Genomic DNA, 19,523 nt, shown 5'->3' with positions numbered 1-19,523 from the left:
CCTTCTTGCCTCCCCGAAATGGGGAAAAGAGATTCCACGGGGCCTGCACTGCCCTTACACAGAGGTTACAATGGTGGGATCTGGAGTAAGAGAGCTCTGGGCTTACAAACCTCTTCTGCCACTTCCCAGCAGATGACATCCCCCTAAAATTCCATTCCCACTCTCTTCTGCCTTTCCTTTAAGGCTCAGCCTGAAGGACCCCTTCTCCAAGATGCTCTCTCAGGCTGCCTCCACCTTCAGAGCTCAACCTGAACCTTAATGCCACACATTCTCCTCCTGAGCACTGAACTCACATTGCCACATGGCGGCTGTCAGTGAGGATGAACAGCAGCTACCCACAAGAGATGGGCCGTGTGGTCTAGATAGGCTTCAGGAAAAACCATCTGGAGCTAGAGTTGAACAAACGGGTAAATAAATAGTAGATAACGGGGGCCAGATTTCTCACTGCCAGAGAAAGAAATCTGCAAATAAGCAAACTAGAAATTAAAACCGGGAAACTGGAAAAAAAAAATTGTGGTGCTGAATTAGAGTCAGAGACAAAAGCATAAACTCATCTGCATTTAATTTATGTCTTGGTAGATACAGAAATAATGATAGATGTGTGTATACGCTGCTTAGTATATATACGTGTATTTCATAGTTCTGTCCATTGAAAGGGCCTAGAAGCAGGGACATACCAGTGGGCGATGAGCACACCCAGTGCCCATATCTTGGTTTCTAAATACCATTCTTCATTAGAAAGAATCTGGGCTCCTCAGAGAAATGTTTTGTTCAAGGAATGAAGCACAGAGAATACCAAATGAGTTTGATCATCTTATAGTGCCAGACAGTAAGAAAGTACTTAGAAAACAAAACAAAACAAAACAAAAACAATAAAGGATGAGGGCATGACAAAAGGACACAGGAGCCAACCTGGAAGATCTCTCAGTGACCCAAACTGGAGAAATCTGAACAACAAAATAAATAATGTGACATTAGATTACAATGCAAAGTATAAAATTAGTAAACATTAATCCATACAGATATAAATAAATGCTGGAATAAATAACTAAATGGGGAATAGGAAGAAATCTTCCACCCCCAGGAGGTAAAGCTTAATTTCCCTCCCTTCGTATGTGAACTGCATTTAGTGACTTGCTACCAAAGAATAGACTATGAAGAGGGAAAGACAGCGACTGCCTTCACCAAGTGGCCAATGCTAATATCACCAGTATATTATATGATATAAGAAGATATATTATATGATATAAGAAGAGACTTGGGTTTGAATCCCCAGCCCCACCATTTAGTACCTTTAGGACTCAATCTCTAGGCCTCAGTTTCTTCCTTTGTAAAATGAGGGAAATAATAAACCTCTTTCCCATGGGATTACTGTGAATAAATGTGATAAGTGGGGACCTTAGGATCAGGCACAAAGTGCTTAATACCTACTGGATATTATTATACTTCTTTCTCAGCTCCCTGTGTAGAGAAGACCCTGAATACATTTCTTGGTCCTGACGGCTACGATCAACTCTTCAGTAAATCATTTCAGGGGTTAAGGATTACATTTGGCGGCTCCCGATGCAGGATTTCTGAGGCATCTAATCCCCTACTGGAGTACTGATTCTGGCATCTAAACATGAGAGTCAGCCTTTAGGACACAAAGAAAGGTGGTTCTAGGGTGGTTAGAAGCACTCGTTCTGGAGTTGAAATGCCAACTCAACACCCAGTCGCTGAATGATCAATTTTTCCACCACTTTGAGTTTCCTCATCTGCAAAATGGGTATAATACCAACATATATCTCAAAGATAATTGAATAATCCATCTCTTACCAAAACGCCTGGCACTTAGTAAGGGCTCAATAAATATTTGTTATTATTATACAACATAATAAAAAAAAAATCTAGCTGCTGGAATGAGCATACACTTTAGGATGAGAGGAGTACAGTAAAAAAAATCTCTCATCCTAGTTGTGACCCGATCTGGGGGCCCTTATAAGTCCTAGAGATAGCAAAAGAGACAAAGGTTCCTTCTTCCTCAACCCTGCTGTCTGGGAAGGGGGTGGGGAATTGGGGCCTAAGGTCCCAACCTTGGCATCTGGGCCCACTGCCTCTCAGGAACAGCTGCTCCTCTCTCCCCCCACCACTCACAGGCTGGAAGGGTTAGGGGAAGCGGATCTGAACAGATAACCCCATGGACTCACAGGTCAAACACAGGCTGGGAAGGGGAGGGCCCCAAGGAGTGGCAGCTGCAGTTTGCTGGGCTGGGTCCCCTGGGGATTATTTGTTTAAGTTTCAATGAAATGATTTCAATTTAGTGGTTCTATGTTATATGTTTAGCTTTCTCAAGAAAAGACTTTCAATCTAGCCCCAGACCTCCCTAGAGGTTGTTGATAGTAATTTAAGTACTCAATTATTTGGTCTGATATGAGAACAATTGTTAGAGGTCACGGGCCTGACCGGCAGATCCCTATGTCAACCACCAAGACATATCCTTCTGCTTTTGTTGCTGTTTTATTCTTTTCAACAAATAATATACTTACGTGATTCAAAGTTCTAAAGGCACTAAATAATTATTTCCTATTCGTCACCTATTCGTTCCTTAAAGACAGTAAGTTTACCAGTTTCCAGGTTTGCTTTTAGGGTCCTTCCAAAGACTTTGGGTTTTTTTGTTGTTGTTTTTTGGGTTGTTTTTTGTTTTTGTTTTTGTTTTTGTTTTTGTTTTTGTTTTTGCCAAAGCAGGCAAATATATGAATATACACACTTTTTGCTTGGTTTCGTGTTCTGTATTTCTTTTGCACAGGCAATATTTCTCAGATTCCCACGATAGCTGCTATATTTTTGTTTCCAAATACTTAGATAGCAAATTTAGTATCATTTTAAATGAATTAGTGCTTTATTAATAGTATCTGCATCCGTTTAAAAAATTGTTTTTATAGGAGACTAAAAACACCTAAACTACGCTGTATCACACAGCAGCTAAAAGGAATGAAGTAGCTCTATCTGTATTAGCACTAAAAGAGCTAGTAAAAAAGGTGTTTGGCAATAATTATACACCATTTATATAAAAACTATCCCCAAAATACTCCATATTCACTGAGTGCTCACACAAAAGAACGTTAACACTCTCTGGGAAGCCACATGCCAAACCAAGAACAATGGGAAAGGGACAAAATGGATGAGAGTCAGGGGTGGGTGGTCAAAGGGGTCGTGAGCAGAAAGCACACTGTGCTGGGACAGACTTTTGGGCGGCACTTCTGGCTTATAACTGGCATCAACCTGACTGGTCAGTGCCCACACCGAACTGTTGTCAGGTATTCTGAATATCACCCCTGTCATTAGCCTCATCTTTACCGTCAAATATTTTTATCAGATGAATTCATGGATTTCTTTTGAAATTAAAAATACATATATAAGAAAAGACCCTATGCACAAGGTTCATGTATTTGGTCCACAAAGAGAGCTTGGTGAATACTGACCATGGCGTCTGCAGACTTTGATCCACTGATTCATAACACACACTGGCCAAGAGCAAAAGGATGTTTCCTCAACACTTTCAGCTGGACTCAAAACACACCAGGGAACCCCCACCTCCAGCCTGGGAATGGCCTCACGGTGCACAGAGGTGGACTAACTCTCTTTTGTTCAAATCCCAAACCCAACCTTCCTCTTCAGCCTGAGCCACCTGGATAGTGAGAAATAGGGCAGGAGAATCCCTCTAGGGTCATCCCCACCTACCAGGCTGCAAAGGCAACGATTGCTCAGCAGAACTCAACTCTGACAACTTGCTGAGGTCCGCACACTTTTTCATAAAGGACCAGATAGTAAGTATTTTTGGCTTTTGCAGGCCAGATGGTCTCTATGGAAATCTGTGGACTCTGCCATTGTAGTGCAATACAGTGAACGGGCATGGCTATGTTCTGATAAAACATCCTTTACAAAAGGAGGCCTGTGGCAAGCCATGGTTCACAAACCCCAAAGGATGACAGGCAGTATTGCCAATACTTTGTCTCTCTCTGGCTGATCACTGGTCTTTGGTATTAGATTCTGAGCCCTAGATGAGGCCTTATAGATTAGGAGTTCTGTACGGAGTAAAAGGCCCCAAAGCAATTCCACCCCAGCACTGCCCAGTGACTCAAAGATAAAGGACACTCTCAGGGTGTGTGAAGTTCAACTCCCCATACTCAAGGAAACTCAGGTACTCAGAGGGAACAAGTTCATTCCAGGCCCGTAACTGAGGAAACGCACAGAAGTCAGATGGAAAAGGGAAGTTTCAATTTTGGTTCCCAAATGTGTATTTCCCTCTCTCTGCACTGAACGCTTGTCTCCTTAATTTAAGTGGAAGTATAGAGAAGTGAAACGTAGAAGTGAGTCACAAATCCTACCTGGGTTAGGCAGACTTTCCCCGATAAGACCCTATCTATGGTAAAGCTCCCACATCACACAAGAAATCTATCTTTATCTTAAGTAATAAGCATTATGCCAGTCAATCTTTCCGTGGCAGGTTGACACATCATTAAACCAAGGCATGAGGATTAAAAAAAAAAAAAAAAAAAGGACCCCATCAAACCATCACAACTCCCATTTCTTTCGTATGTAACAACACAATAACAGCAACTCTTCAAATGACAGGATTCCCTACAGCCTGACCAGCTCAAGTTTTCCCAGGTTTTCTCCAACGATGTCCCATGAACTGGAGTGCTGATCTCAAAGATGGTCCTGAGTGGCCCAAGGAACAGAGGAGATAAATAACAGAAATAATCACATTCAAGTGTTTGTAGAAAACTGTTGAAAGTTTTTTTTTTTTTTTTTTTTGGTTTTTGGTTTTTGGGTTTTTTGGTACCCAATTAGAGATGAGGGGGAGTGGGGGAAGATCTCAAAACTGTGATTAGCGTATTGGGTTTTTTTTTTCCCCTCTTGCTCCCAATTAAAGAGGGGTTTCTTCTTTCACTAGAGATGCACAGTTATTAAATCATTATGTCTTTCTTTAAAAGGCCAATTTATAACACAGGGCTCCATACTGCTGCCACTTCTGCAAGGTTGCTTATAATGGCTCCATGCAATGCTTTGACTAATTAAATCACACAAGAGATTGTTTCTTAGTAACACACCTGGTCCACGCTTTGTTGTTGGCTTTCATTAAAGCGCTGCGTCTCATGCTGCCTTGTAGCATGAAAGGATATTAATCAGGTAAATGGCCATTAAAAGTCATATCAATGTTTGCTGTGCAGTGATTATTTTCTTAAATCTTGAACAAAGGAGGTTTCTTTGAAATCTCACGGCTGGCCTCCAACCACAGGAGTGAACAGCCACATTGAAATGCTTTGTTTTTCAACCTTCCCAAGAAGAAGGAGAAAAAAGGAGCAAAATTCAAGGTGTGGCAAGATAGAAGATTATATTCTCTTTGTTCCACTGGGCTATTTGGGGCAAGGAGGGACAAGTTGAACAAACTGAAATCAGTGTACGGCAAGTGAGGGCAAGAGACAAGAAGCGCTCTCTAAAGGCCCCCCCCCCCCAATTCCCTGGGAGAGGAAAACTCCACTTTCCAGGCAATGCTGCTAATTAGGTTGCATTTCAGAGCTCTTGTCAGAAATAAAAATGCCCAGGGAATCAAATGCTACTTTCATATTAAAAGGAAAAGAAAAGGGGCGCCTGGGTGGCGCAGTCGGTTAAGCGTCCGACTTCAGCCAGGTCTCGATCTCGCGGTCCGGGAGTTCGAGCCCCGCGTCAGGCTCTGGACTGATGGCTCGGAGCCTGGAGCCTGTTTCCGATTCTGTGTCTCCCTCTCTCTCTGCCCCTCCCCCGTTCATGCTCTGTCTCTCTCTGTCCCAAAAATAAATAAACGTTGAAAAAAAAAAAAAAAAGGAAAAGAAAAAATGTTGCTGTTTCCTTCTGTCAACAAAGCACCATTTATGGTCTCACTGATCAGGTTCTGTATCTGGACTCGGAACGCGGTCTCGCCAATCTGACACTCCTCCCCTCAACCTTGGGGCGGCCCTTCCAAAGGAATATATATTTATATAACCATGACCACTTCCATGGAACAGAGCAAACGTTCCATTCAAGGGAAGGAGGAGGGAGGCTGCACACACATATATTAGGGAAATATTACGACTTTGCCAAAGGCACCTACCTTGGATCCTGCAACCTTTTTTTCTTCTTTTCTGCCATAAATGACCATGGCTCTAGATTACTGAGTCTGGGGATTAAGCACTCTGCTTAAGAACCCAGGCTCCGGAATACCAATTCTGAGGTTGGAATCTCAAGTCCGCACTTTCGTGGCCGTGTGCCTGGGAGCAAATTACTTAAACCCTCTGTGCCTTGGTTTTCTCATACAGAAAATGCACACAATCCCAGAAACAACGTGCTCTGGGTGTTAGGAGCATAAAATGAACGTTTTATATATAATGTGCACAGTGTCTCACATAGAGTATTATGTATGATATGCATCTGATACACAGAAAGTCCTCAGTAAACATTAGCTAGAACACGTCTGATAGCTACCAAAGCCTTACCTAGTATATGCTTTCCTTCAAAACTGAGGGCAAAATGGGAGACGAGGGACTAAACGCTCTTGGGCTCCTCTCCCCTCGTGACACTGTACCGTGAAGACAGGGGTGTGAGCTCGAACCGGGTCTCACTGAATCTAGGAGAAAGGAAATCAAAGCACTTACCGATGGTCCCAGCAGGGTCCCCAGCGAGAGGCTTCTGCCCAAGGCACGTGCACCAGGCCTAGGCTGTCCTCAAGGCCATCGTCCGTGCTGTCCCCCGCACGAGGGCCCCCGGAGCAGCGCAGGGGCTGAAATCGAGTCTGCGCACCACGCGTGCGACCGTGTCAGCCCAGAGCGGGCGCCGTTTTCTGCCCTCACGAGGGGGCGGGGGTGACGGTGCCCCACAGGGTCCTCCGATGGAGGAGGCCTCTGGCCATCTGTCCGCTTCCGCCAGCCAGAGGACAACGGGCCAGTCAGCCAGGACCCGAGCTGCAAGGGACAGAGAGGCCAACGCAGACGGGTTCAGCAAGAAAGGAAGCCAAGGGCCGGGAAGCCCAGGGGTGGACCCAACTTTGAACCTGGACTGAACACACTTCCAGGTTTCCTTCTCTCCCCGGGGCAGACCCGCGTTTCTCAGCGCCGAGCTCCTTTTCGGGCGGAGCGCCCTATGCTGACAGGAGAGCCCGAAACGCCGCCCACACGGACGAGAACCAGCGTGCTTCTGTCGGAGTCTGGGAGAACTTGCCAGTCTTTGGCCGGGACCAGTCACGTGCCCACCTCTTACGCAACAGTTCTGCCGTGAGGGGAGTTTGAATTCTGATTGGCCAGGTCAGGGTCACGGGGTCCTTGGGGCGTCGTGGGTGGGGCCAGAACCACGTGACCCTCGCGGCTCCGGGTCGGAGGCCAGGGGTGGTTGCCCGAGATGCTGCTGTTACTGGAAGGAGCGTGGATAAGCGGTGGCCCAGTAAAAAGGCAGGTGTGCGCTGGAGTGCAGAGGGGAGGCCGTGGAGGACTGGGATGGGGGCAGGGGGAGAAAGAGGGAGGGTGATTGCTCCTCAGATGTGTGTTTACTGGGCTACTAGCCTGCCTCAAGTGGTTGCTGACCGCTGAGCTGACATGGGCACGTCTGAAAGACCTTGCAATGGCTGCAGAAATCGCCCTACATATCCAAGGCTGCGCTTCTCATATACACTGCCGGTTAAGAATCCCCTGAGTAGCTTTTGAAACATCTCAGGGCCTGGACACCTCCTCCAGAGGGTCTGTTTTAATTGATGGTGGTGAAGGGGAGGTATGGGTTTGTTTGTTTGTTTTTTAAGCTCCTCCAAGTGATTGTGTTGGACAGCCAAGTTTGACCACTGTCCTGAGGCACCTGCCTTCCATTCTTTAGTAAACATGACCACAAAAGGCTGGGGGCGGGGAGTGGAATTCATCCAGCTCCCAAGAACTCTCATCCTTGCTAACCAAACCAGTTTTCCCCACTCAGGTCCAAATTCTTGGAAGAATTAAAAGCCAGGGGGGTGGTGCTTGAGAAGAGACTAGGGTGGGTTCTGTTGGATGTTGAGCGAGCAAGTATACTAAAGAGTACCACATTTTATCTTGTCAGTGTTCTGCTTTCGTGCTGTTCCCCCTAATGTCTTTTTATCCTAGTCTCAACGCCATGATGTCATCATATTAGCTAGTAATACAAATTGACAAAAAGGTGAAACTGCTGGAAAATGTGCTCAGAGGAAGAAATTATTCTCCTGTCCTTACTCTCCCTGCCACCAGCTTCAGTTCTGTTCCTTTTCAGGGAAAGGAGGGAATTCCTTGTTCGTTGCTACAAGACCCCATGAGATGTTTATATGAATGCTACATTTATTAATTACAGGAAGAGATTTACTATTTAATAGGCCAAATTTCTGAGGAGGAAGTGAAAATAACCAGCAACGATACTAACTATAAACTATCTCCACTTGCTGGATTAAGAAAAGATACATCCACTGCTGAGTTTCTAATCTACTTTGGTTCACTATACTGCTTGAGCCTACGAGCTCTCCTGTTTGTTTTTTCATCTGTGATTTTTTTGGAACCATTTAAAAGGCTAAAGGAAGGCTTTAATTCATGAACATTGCGTCCACAATAGATTCGTAAGCAGAGAGTTAACGGTAAGTGTCTTGGGGTCATCACACGTCAGTGTGGGCATATTATATTCACCCACAATTGCCATCCCTTGATGCAGAAAGTAGAACTATCAGGATGCCCTCTCTGGTCTACCCAATACAAAAATTTTATATTGTTAAGATTTAGAGGACTTCCTCCAATGCCACTCTCTTTCCCTGATTTCACATAGTCACATTTATTCTGTCATTGTGACAGTTTCAGTGCATTTTTTGTTTTGCTCTTTATATCCTCTCTTGTACTTGTAAATCACATCCATTGCATAAAACGCTTCAATATTTGTTATCCTATTTTGATCCTCTCTGTCACCCTGGGATAGTGAAGTATGTTAAGGACATAAATGCTGCTAATGATTCCATTCTTTAAGGCTATTTCTGAATCAATGAGTGTACAATTCCATAGCAGATATTTGAAATGCTTCTCAAGTATCACTACATGTTAATGACCTCCTCTGATGGGTCCATAGACTTTTGATATAACCTAAAAGCACAGATTTTTTTTTACCCAGGATTGTGTGCTACCGACATCTTCAGCTAGTTAAGGAACCCCACCATCCCACTAAATAGGGCTCGAGTTCAAATCCACACAGGGACCAGGAAGGGGAAGCAGTTGCATGAGAAGGGATTGGTGGGGACTATGGCGAACCAGAAAGCACGATCCGCTTATCGCCATGGAAAAAACAAGGGCCAGGTGTTGTTGGGTCTTCCACTGTCTCAAGAGAAATTGTTAATCCAGATCTTTGTGTAATCTCCCTACTTTGGAATTACTGCTAACTAATCTTTTTTACTCTCTCTTTTTAACTCTAGAGGCCAAATAGGCCATTTTTTTCTGGCTGGATTTAACCCTTGAGCTGTCACCTGTGGTTCCAAATGGCCGCGTCAAATTATCTTTCCTCATCCCTGAAAACCCCCTGCACCAAACAGCTTTGATTACCGTCTCCATCTTTTTCTGTTGTCCTAAAAGGAACAAATGTGGCGAATTAAAGAAGTGGGTAAACACTAGTATGATGCTGCAAGCAAGTACGCATGTGCGTGTACATGCACGTACGTGCAAACGCACACACACACAGACACCCCACCTGAGCAGTGTCATCATCACTACAATCAAATCCTATGGTTGGCCCACCAGGGAAGGTAACCCTAAGGTTCTTCTGAATTAAAAATAATAACAACTGTGATTCTGGGAACAGAAGACGTAGACAATGAGCTGGAACAGGATGCTGCCCCGGGTGCTTAAACATTTAGGTTGGACTCTTGAACCACATTCCTTCTTCTGAGCTTCTGTGATCAAACCCTGATCTATCAGGTTGCCCTGGAGCCCAGATCTCCCTTCTGTGTTTCCAGGTTGCTTCCCCTGCCCCTTCTTATATCCTGTTCATCCTTCACAGAAGCTCAAGACACATCTTCTTCCAGAAATTTCCCTGGCTGCTTTAGCCCCAGAGAAATTTCTTCCTCCTCAAATTTTGGTCATGCTTATAATCTAGCCATTCCACTTTGCCACTTTTGTTACATCCAGCTTTTCTACTTTAATGCATAGTTGCATCCCTAAGAGATTATCATTATGGAAAATGTTGTTTAAAAAGCAATTGTTTTGATGGGGAAAATAGAAATTAGAGGGCAGAGAGCTTCCGAATCACAGGAACTGATTATATTTTCTGTACTCATTTAAGAATAATAGATGATTGTATATAGCTATGAAATATAAATACCACTGAACAAATCCAGTATCGGAATAAGTTTAACCTCTGCTCAAGCCAAGTCCTTTGTCTTTTTATACACATTCTTAACACTTTTTTTTCATTCATTCAATAACTCATTCGTTCAGCAAATATTTCTTGAGCTCCTACTATGTGTCAGACACTGATCTAGATGCAAGTGTACAACAGTAAGCAAAAGAGAAGATTCCTCCTGCCACTGAATAGACATTATACTAGGGCAAGTAAACAATTTCAGACAGCAATTAGTACCATGAAGAGAAATAGGCTGACAGACTAGAGAATGCCTGGGCATGTGAGTAAGGGAGCAAGCTTAGCGAGCCGATGGAATATACAAAAGGTAACATGCAAAGCAACTCAGACAAAAAGATTCCATCCCATGTACAACAGAGTTTTGTTTTGCTATATAAATCGAAATTGCTACTCTTGAGACTCTGCTAGCTACCTAGCTTCATTTTTAACACTGAAACTGAAGTATGACTTCATGCAGCCAAGTGCAGGGTCAGTGTGCAGCTCAATAAATTTTCTCCAAGTGAACATACCCATGTGTCTACCTTGATCAAGAATTTGAACATCATTGTCCCCCATCCCCTAGAAGACCCCCTCGTGCCCCTTTTCAATGACTAACACCCTTCTGTTTATTAGCTTAGCCTGGTTTTTATATCGGTATAAATGAAATCCTAAAGTATTATTTGATACTCTTTTACTGACTACAAGTTATTTCTCTACTATGCATTTGACTGTGGGCATTCAATTATTTCCAGTTTGGGACAATTAAAAATAGTGCCATCATGAACATTCTATTTCCAGTCTCTTGGTCCATATATGTATATATTTCTGTTTATTATGTAAGGGGTTTTACGTCCAGCTTTAGTAGATACTGCCAAAGTAGCTGCACTAACTTATGGTACAACTGTGGATGTTTCCTCACTCCCTTAAAGTTGATCTACAAAACTTCGTAGTGTTATATGAGAAAACGTACCAGTTTTTTTTCCCCTTAAAGATAGTGTTTTATATGGCCTTTAAAGAAATCCTTGTCTACAGAAATCCTTGTCTAAAGAAATCAGCTGCGAGTGGCAGGGGCTACAAATTACCCCACTGACATTTCTCTTGGGAAAGAGGTTCATGAGAATCCTCAGGGTATTTCTTCCAGAAGTTATATGAAGTGAATCTTAGTGGTACATGGGGTGGACTGTAGAGGACATTGCCATTGGCCAGGCCTTGTGTTGGGACATATATCTGGCCTTGTAACATATATCTACACCTAGTTCTCTGACCCTTTATCCCTTTCTTCCATTATCTATGTAGTGATTCCTCACTGTGGCATTTCTGTCTTCGTTGACTTTTCTACTTCATTTAATGTAGGCTATTACTACTTCCATGCCTGTAGAAGCCACTCTAACAGTGTGTTTGCATATCTTGTAGGGACTTTGCCAGGATGTTACACTCTATATCTTGACAGAATCTTCACAAATCAATAAACTCTGTTTTGTGGAATCTTATGTTCTGACCGTAGCTCCAGCACCCGCAGACTATAGTCCCATGCATATGGGAGCATTTCTGGCTCCTGTTGGTACATGTTGGCTATATCCCGCTTCTGCTTTCAAGTCTAGCCCTTTTTCCTCTCTCATGAGGCCCGGTATAGCCCTGCCAGTTCATCTTGGACTTGACCCTTGTTATTTACTGGCTTATTGGCTGAAAGGAAACGGGGCAGATCCTGGGCAGGGGAGAAATATCTGCAATCTTCAAATAAGGGGAAGCAGTCCATTAAGGGAAGTGCACACCATTTCTAGAGGTTCAGCGGTTCAGAGGAATCTTAAGATTCAAGATTTTAGTCTGCTTTAATTCTCTTCTCTCCTGATCAGGGCCAACACATCACAAACGTGCTGTCTTAGTCTGTTTGGGCTGCTGTAACAAAATACCACAGATGAGTGGTACTTTTACTTCTCATAGTTCTGGAAACTGGAAAGTCCAAAATCATAGTGCCAACAAATGTGGTGTCTGGTGGGAACCTGCTTCCGCTTACAGGGTGCCTTCAGGCTGTGTCCTCACGTGGCAGAAGGGAGCTTGAAAGCTCTGTGGGGCATGTTCTATAGGAGCACTATTCCTGGTCATGGTGGTTCCACTCTCATGGCCTAGCCATCTCCCAAAGGCCCCACCTCCAAATACTTTCACTTTAGGGTTTAGTTTCAACAAAGGAATTTGGGGGTGGCAGGAAGACACATTTGGACCATAATTCATGGCTATGTTTACAGTTTAACTTTGGGAGCTCCCTCACTCATGAGAGTCCTGGGCTGTAGAAGATGCAGAGCTCTTTATAGGCTACCAAGAAAGCCCCCTGGATCTCCTTCTTAACTTTTAATTGCCAATTTATCACTCTCAGCCTCTTGTTCTCTTTCTCCAAAGCATCAGTGAAGCTTAGCGACAGCTAGCCAAACCCACTATTCTTTGTGTTATGGTTGCCACACGTCTCCCAAATGCCTGTTGTTGCACCAGCTTGTGAATTCCTTTCTGCCAGAATGCTATCCCAGTTTGCCACCAGTAACAACACTGATTACACTGCTACCTCATGCCAGGGGCTGTGTTCTACTTACCACCAACAACGAGTCCTTCTTGCCATTCAGGCAGCTGGCAGTTCGGCTCCATGTTCACATCTGCTTTCTCCACCCACTTCTCATACCAACTGTTATGGGTCTGGTTGCCCAAAAGCAGAATCTGAGATGAAGACCAGAATGTGGAAGGCTTCTTAGTGCAGCTTTTGGGATCAACACCCATGGAAGGGATATGAGTGAAGGAGGACTGAACAGAGGGAGAAGCTAGATTCTTCCAGACAAGGGGGTGTGGCCTTGAGCAAGATTACCCTTTTTACCTAAGAAATACTGGAGAGCTTCCTGCAGAGAGCCCTCAGTGGTACCTCACTTTAGAATGTAATATAATTTACCATGTGAACTGAATACAGAGTTCACATGATAATCCCGGGGTTTTTTTTTTTAAAGAATTTGTCTGGAAACAGATGTTGAATTTAAACAAATGCATCTTTTCTACCTATTAAAATAATCATATAATCTATTGAGATAATTTTCCTGTATTCCATTCTCATGACAAATTACAGTGACTTCAAAATGTGAAACCCAGCTTAGATTTCTTTTTACACACCTGTTGATTTCATTTGCTAGATTTGTGGCATTTGACTTTTATGTCTATAAAATTTTTTGAGAGATCAGTCTACATATTACCATTTTGTAATGCTTTATCATATTTGGCTACACAAGGTTATGCTGCTTTCATAAAATGAATCAGAAAGTATTCTCTCCATTTGCATAAGACCAGTAATATTTTTTCTTTAACCATTTGAATGAATTCCTTGGTTAATCCATCTAAAACCAGTTTCTTTGGGAGGATTCCTTTTCTTGATTAGATATAGGACTATTCAGATTTTTTCTTTCTTCTTACGTCAGTTTTGGTAAGCTGTGTTCTTATGAATTTACTTATTGCATCTAAACTGTCAAAAGTTTCTATTCAGATTCTCATCCTTTTGGAAGCCTTCTTCTAAACTTTCTACTTGGTTTTTTCTACTCTTTGCCTTGAACTACTTTTGAATTGGAAATTGCTTTAAGTGGAAAAATGAGTACACTATTAGACTTACTTCTCTGTACTTTCTTTCCCTCCAAGATCTTGACCTCTCCAATCTCCTTACCTTAGTATCTCTCTAATACTTTCAAAACCGTATCTTTCCAAACTTTGCTCAGTGTTTCTAGTTGTTCTTAGCAGGAGGGTTGGTCTGCTCCTCCATGATAAATGGAAATGGAAGAACTTCCCATATGATTATAATAAATATCTGACTGGTAAGTGCAAATGGCATTCTCTAATTAACCTATCTCATATTCAAATATTGTTAGGAATATTTGTGCTAGATAAGAACACCTGTTTATTCTTGTATTGCACTCTATTTGTCTCTCATATAACAATCTTCTTAAATAGAGTGACAATGTATCTGTCAATGGAGAAGCAGATTGGGATCTAAGTACTGAAAGCTTATTCATGCAATTTGAAAATCACTAACATTATCATCACTTTAAGCACATTAAATGTTGTCAATTAATATAGTCTGTTACTATCACTATTATTGTAAGTGCCTTGTTATGTTTCTATAAGATAGCTCTCAGCAAAACAATGAAGAAAATTGTCACAGTAATATAATTGACTGAGAATTACTTAGTTACTTACCAAATTCAGCAAACTTTGTCTAATGGACCAGCAATCATTATGTACAACTAAATGCTTGATTCTTTCTTACCTAAGAAAATAAAAATAAAAATAAATAAATTTTAAAAAAGAAAACTTAGGTTATGATCATCACTACTTATCTTAATCTCCTTGTTAAAATCAGAACTCATCTAGTTTCAGACCAGACACCCATATAAAACAGTGTGACACAATCACAAAATACATATTCTAGCAAAGAAAGGTTTATGTAGCTAAAGCCAAGAGGTGAAAAACTAATAAATTCAAAATTCAATGAAACTGTCGATCTTCTCTACTTAAATACTTGAGAGAAAGGTAAATTTTGAAGGATATAAACTCTTCCCATTTGTCCAAATAGAAGCCAACATCATTAGATGGTTTCCTGCATTTCTGTTTTGCCTTAGGAAGCTGCAATGTCACACAACTCCAAAGAGAGATTATTAGCCAAATGGCCAATGATTTTAAGAACCAAGCATTTTAAGAACAACCATACTTTCAGGAATTATGATAGATTCTGGCTGCAGGTGGAAACGATAGTGGTAGGAAATTTCAGCTGCTGGTTGCTTGGTTATACTCTTCTCTAAAATGTCTCTCGTTCACCTGATCTCTCTCTTTAGAACTTTGTGTTTAAAACAAAGGCACACATTCAAAGCAGGCTATAATTGCAATCTTTCAGCAAAAAAGCATTTACCAAAACATGCCTTTCAGAATGTGGTACAATTTATCACCCCCATGGTGCATGACACACAATTACATTTGTCACTGCTTTAATTGGATATTACATGTCAGTAATGACTCATCAGCTCCAGAAGTTATGAAAGATAAATTCCTTACTACCGAACCTCAGAATTTGCTCCAAAAATAAAGCTAAAAAATCATTTATTTCTCAGTAAGGGTGGAAGCTACATTTGGAAGAAACACTAATCCCTGTTTCAGAAAAATAACAATGTATTTCATTTATTGACAGCAAGATGATTGCCCACAGTGTTTCTCATTACCCTTAGATCACAAATGAGTAAATCACTGTCAGACAAACCAAGGTTAAAACCAAGTGTGTACATTTTAACAAGGTGCAGCAAGTGAATGAATGAACGAATAATAAATAAGTAAATAAATAAATAAATAAATAAATAAATAATAAATAAATACTTAAGGGCTCCATCACTAGGAGAGAATTACTAACCCAGAGAATTTTTCAGATCCTGTGATCTGATAAGCTCTGCAACCCAGTCAATGTTGGAATTAAATTAGGCTTCAGAAAATGAATATTTCATTTTTAAGATTCTGTTGCTTGGAGACCTGAAAAGAGAAGGCTGGTTTAGCCCAAGACAAGAGAGATGTTATGAGGGCCAGCATTTTCAACTCCTGGAAACTGCCAGAGAATGCCTAGGAAAAATTACACAAGAAAGGTGAGACAATGATGATGGTACAGATGAATGTGTTATAAATGCCACAATGCGTGTCATGTTCTTCCAAGCTAAAGAAGTCTCTGTCTACCTTTCACTCGCATTACTAAGACTTAAATTGGACGCAATATCATGATACCGTAGACCCCAACTACCTTCTGTTTTAACAGACACAATTTTTGAAAAGCAAACCAAATATAGCCTCAGTGGCAAAACAAAGGGATACTTCTCTTACTAAGGAGGTTCAACAAGAGATAGAAATATGTAAACTCACATTTACATGTTGGATGTACCTACACTCATCTGGCTACATTTTAGTCAGGACTATACATAATGAATACGCTTTCCTTCATCACTCCTTACATGAAGCTGGAGCACCTATAGGAGATCTTCCACTTTGGGGGGACAGTAGATGCTAATTATTTCCCAGTTTCTGTAATAACAGAATCACCTGAGCTTCGCATAGGCACATGATCACTCATCTAAAGATTACTTTTCCCAGCCTTCTTGGTAGGGAGGTGTGGCCATGTGAACGAATATGTTTTGAACAATGAGATTCAGGCAGAAACTGTGTGTAACCTACAGATTATGATTTTTTGTAAAGAGGCTCTTACCTTCTACTTCCTGTTTTCCCTTCAGGTGGGCTATTGTGAAAGGTAATGGAGTGAGCCAGATTTAACCATGCGGAGCTCTAATTAGGGCATGACAGAGCAGCAAGATAGAAGTAACCCAGATCCTTGGATGACCTTATGGAACAAAGTACCTTAACAAACCTGTACCTCCTGCCCAATTTTGGACTGTAGCAGAAGAGAGAAATTAATGTCTATCATCAATCTGCATGTGGGGGCCTCTTTTTTACTGCAATGTAGCCTTTCCTTAATGAACACATTAGATTTGGGTAGCCATGGTCTCAAGAGACAATTTTGCCTCCTATCATTTGTTCAATTTTATCACTATTATAACCTTTTCTTGATTCTCATCTTCCTTCCTCAGTTCTTTATGTTACATACAAATTGGGCTGACTATGGCCCTCCAAGGCCTTGTTTGAGCCACCTCTTTCTTTTTGGTTACTGTTAGCCTCTGCCTAATCTCCATTCAGAATTTGAGCAAGCGTTCCAAACGTGATATGTGTTTCCTTCCGTAGATGACTTTGCCTCCTTGACCGCAGTGACTGCCCAGGAAATAGGCATGTGACAGGAGCTGGGAAAGTCAGAGTTCTTTCCTGGAATCTTCCTGAAGAGTAAGCACTTTTTCTCTTGTGAAACAGGAATTTCTTGGCTTGTGAAGCTCTTTTGCAATTATCACGAATGAGGTCAATGTACAGAAAGGAAGAAGATAGAGCCCTTCGTTGTTTCCAGTTACCCTAAGCCAAACACCTAAACTTCAGAGGCCGTATGAACACCTCCCCCCCCCCCCCCGCCGCCGCCCCCAAAAAAGTTACTTTGGCCCTGGCTGGTTTGAACTGAGTTCTTCAGGTAACAAATAAAAGATTCCTAATGAGTGATCTCTGCAGTTTAATCTTATTGCAACTCTATCCTTATATGCTTAAAATGGGCCTTTGTTTTTTTTTCCCTAGATGCATCAAAAGTCAAACAGTAAAAGATTAAGAAACCCCAGTGCCATATGGTTATAGATCCACATCTTATATGTCATCAAACTTCACTCTTCAAATCATGATTTTATTCTTTGAGGCTACGCATACGTTACTGGAATCCATAAATGTTGTCCTAATTTTGTGACTGCCATTCTACACCAAAGGGTCAGTTCAAAGCAGCAGCAAAATCACACAAGAAAAGTGTTTTTTTCTGTGATGATTTCTGCTCAGCACGCAACATGGAGGTTAACCACCTGGAAAAAAGAAAAATAAACTGTAATGCTAAGCCTGAAAAGCGTATATATAACACTGTAAGAATGACTGCTCTTTTCTGTACATGTGAATAATGGAAAATGAAAAGGTTGATATGCTATCTGTTTATAAAGTGAGGGCCATCTTGCAGGCCAGGTTTGATTAAAGAATCAATCTCAATGGTCTAACTACATCATTTTAAAAAGAAATCGAAGGGCGAGAGGCAGTCACTTCTAACTTTAGAGTGGGGCACTCTGGGAATCCGCAGAGATGAATGGGATGGCTACATTAATAGCGGGCTGTTTCCCTATTGCCAAGACACCAATCTGATTGTTCAAGATAAGGAACTCTCTTTGAATGACTGATGAAGAGCAATTCTTCGTGACAGACGGAGACTTAATTTTAACCGAATAAAACTACTTGCTGAAGAGTGCAGGAGCCATTTCTGAAGTGTGAGACCGCATGGGCAATACACATTTAAGGAAGAATTTCTTTCATGTTCTTTGGCACCAAAACGACTCCCAAGAAGCCAAGTGGAGAATAATCCCTATGACAAATAGGGACTGACAAGGGCCACCACATCAAAATTCTCGTCTCTTCGACTGCCACTCATTATTGATTGACAGAGTAGAGAGTCCCTTTTGGTAGAGCCTCAAAGATAAACTTATTTTCAGTCTAATAGCCAGTAGGATTGTGTTCTAGCCTTTCTCACGATTGCTGGGCTCATACTAATATTCCGTGTCCAGCAAGGACTAAGAGAAGCCTGTAAGGAAGAAGAGTAGCAGTAGGTGAGCTGTGTTTTTCATTTTTATTATAATTCTTACTATGTATTAATTATATGTTCTTAATTATGTATATATTCTTAACTGTGTATATTCTTAATTACATGTACATTCTTCATTGTTCCCAACGTACCTATTTTTCTTTGGATTGTGGCTGGGCCAATAAATAAGTTGCTTTCTTCTCCAATCACATAATAAGTGGTTATTGTGTTGTAGAACTGCTAGACAGGATGAAAAGTCAAAAGACGGTACCAGACATTCTCCTCCAAGAGGTTAATAATCCATTTGAGGCAGGGGGAGGGGAAGGACTCAGAGTAGAAAGCAATGTGAAAACCTCAACAACCCCAGCCTACTTAAACATGCTTCTGCTTAAGTGGAAGAGACTGATAATTCCTAAATTTCAGTCACGTGCATGCTAATCTGATGTGGTTTTCTTTTGCCATTTTCGCATGCCACTAGAGGTGCTATTATTTACACAATGTTTTTATGTAAAGGAAAGCAGTTACTTTTTTCCTTAAATAACCCCATAGTCAAAGGAAACTTAAAGGTCTTTACCATAAATGGTAACCTCATTTCCCATAAGTCAGTAAGTATAAAAGGAAATACACTAAAAATAAAACGATGTTATAAAATTTCAGCTAGATATTTTTGCCTGCTGAAAGCTGAGACCTGCTATGTATGTGTATCGTCTCAAATCATTTTTCCTTCACCCGAAGTCATCAAAGCACTGCAAATAGTATGCACCCTATAGTTAGGGAGCTACTAGTTGGAAAATAACGGTAGAAGGCATTCACAAAAGGGACTGATCTCTGGGCCAGGTCACCTGCCGAGGCTTCCTGAAGGATGTAGCATCTGAGTGGAACTTGAGTAGATAGGATTGTCCTACTATTAGACCCAGGG

At 41.7% G+C, this 19,523-nt stretch overlaps 2 long non-coding RNA genes across 5 annotated transcripts in view; one reads left to right on the top strand and one right to left on the bottom strand.

Annotated features, from left to right (window-relative positions):
- LOC125153127 (uncharacterized) overlaps positions 1-15,890 on the bottom strand; it is a 558,449-nt gene extending 542,559 nt beyond the window's left edge. For 3 of the 4 annotated variants that reach the window (XR_007147415.1, XR_007147418.1, XR_007147416.1), the window contains exon 1: positions 6,657-7,189. This is a non-coding gene — a long non-coding RNA (uncharacterized LOC125153127). Of the gene's footprint in view, positions 1-6,656; positions 7,190-12,938; positions 13,060-14,571; positions 14,642-15,772 lie in introns of those variants that run through there. The other variant, XR_007147417.1, reaches the window with a different exon arrangement.
- On the top strand, positions 12,401-18,810 carry LOC125153128 (uncharacterized). Its single transcript, XR_007147419.1, has 2 exons — positions 12,401-17,470; positions 17,572-18,810. It is a non-coding gene; the product is annotated as an uncharacterized LOC125153128 (long non-coding RNA).
- The last annotated feature ends 713 nt before the right edge of the window (positions 18,811-19,523 follow it).

The sequence above is a fragment of the Prionailurus viverrinus genome, chromosome E2 (genome assembly GCF_022837055.1).
Source record: "Prionailurus viverrinus isolate Anna chromosome E2, UM_Priviv_1.0, whole genome shotgun sequence".
Lineage (NCBI taxonomy): Eukaryota > Metazoa > Chordata > Mammalia > Carnivora > Felidae > Prionailurus > Prionailurus viverrinus.
The sequence above is the reverse complement of the archived record's forward strand: the minus strand, read 5'-3'. Positions and strand labels throughout refer to the sequence as shown.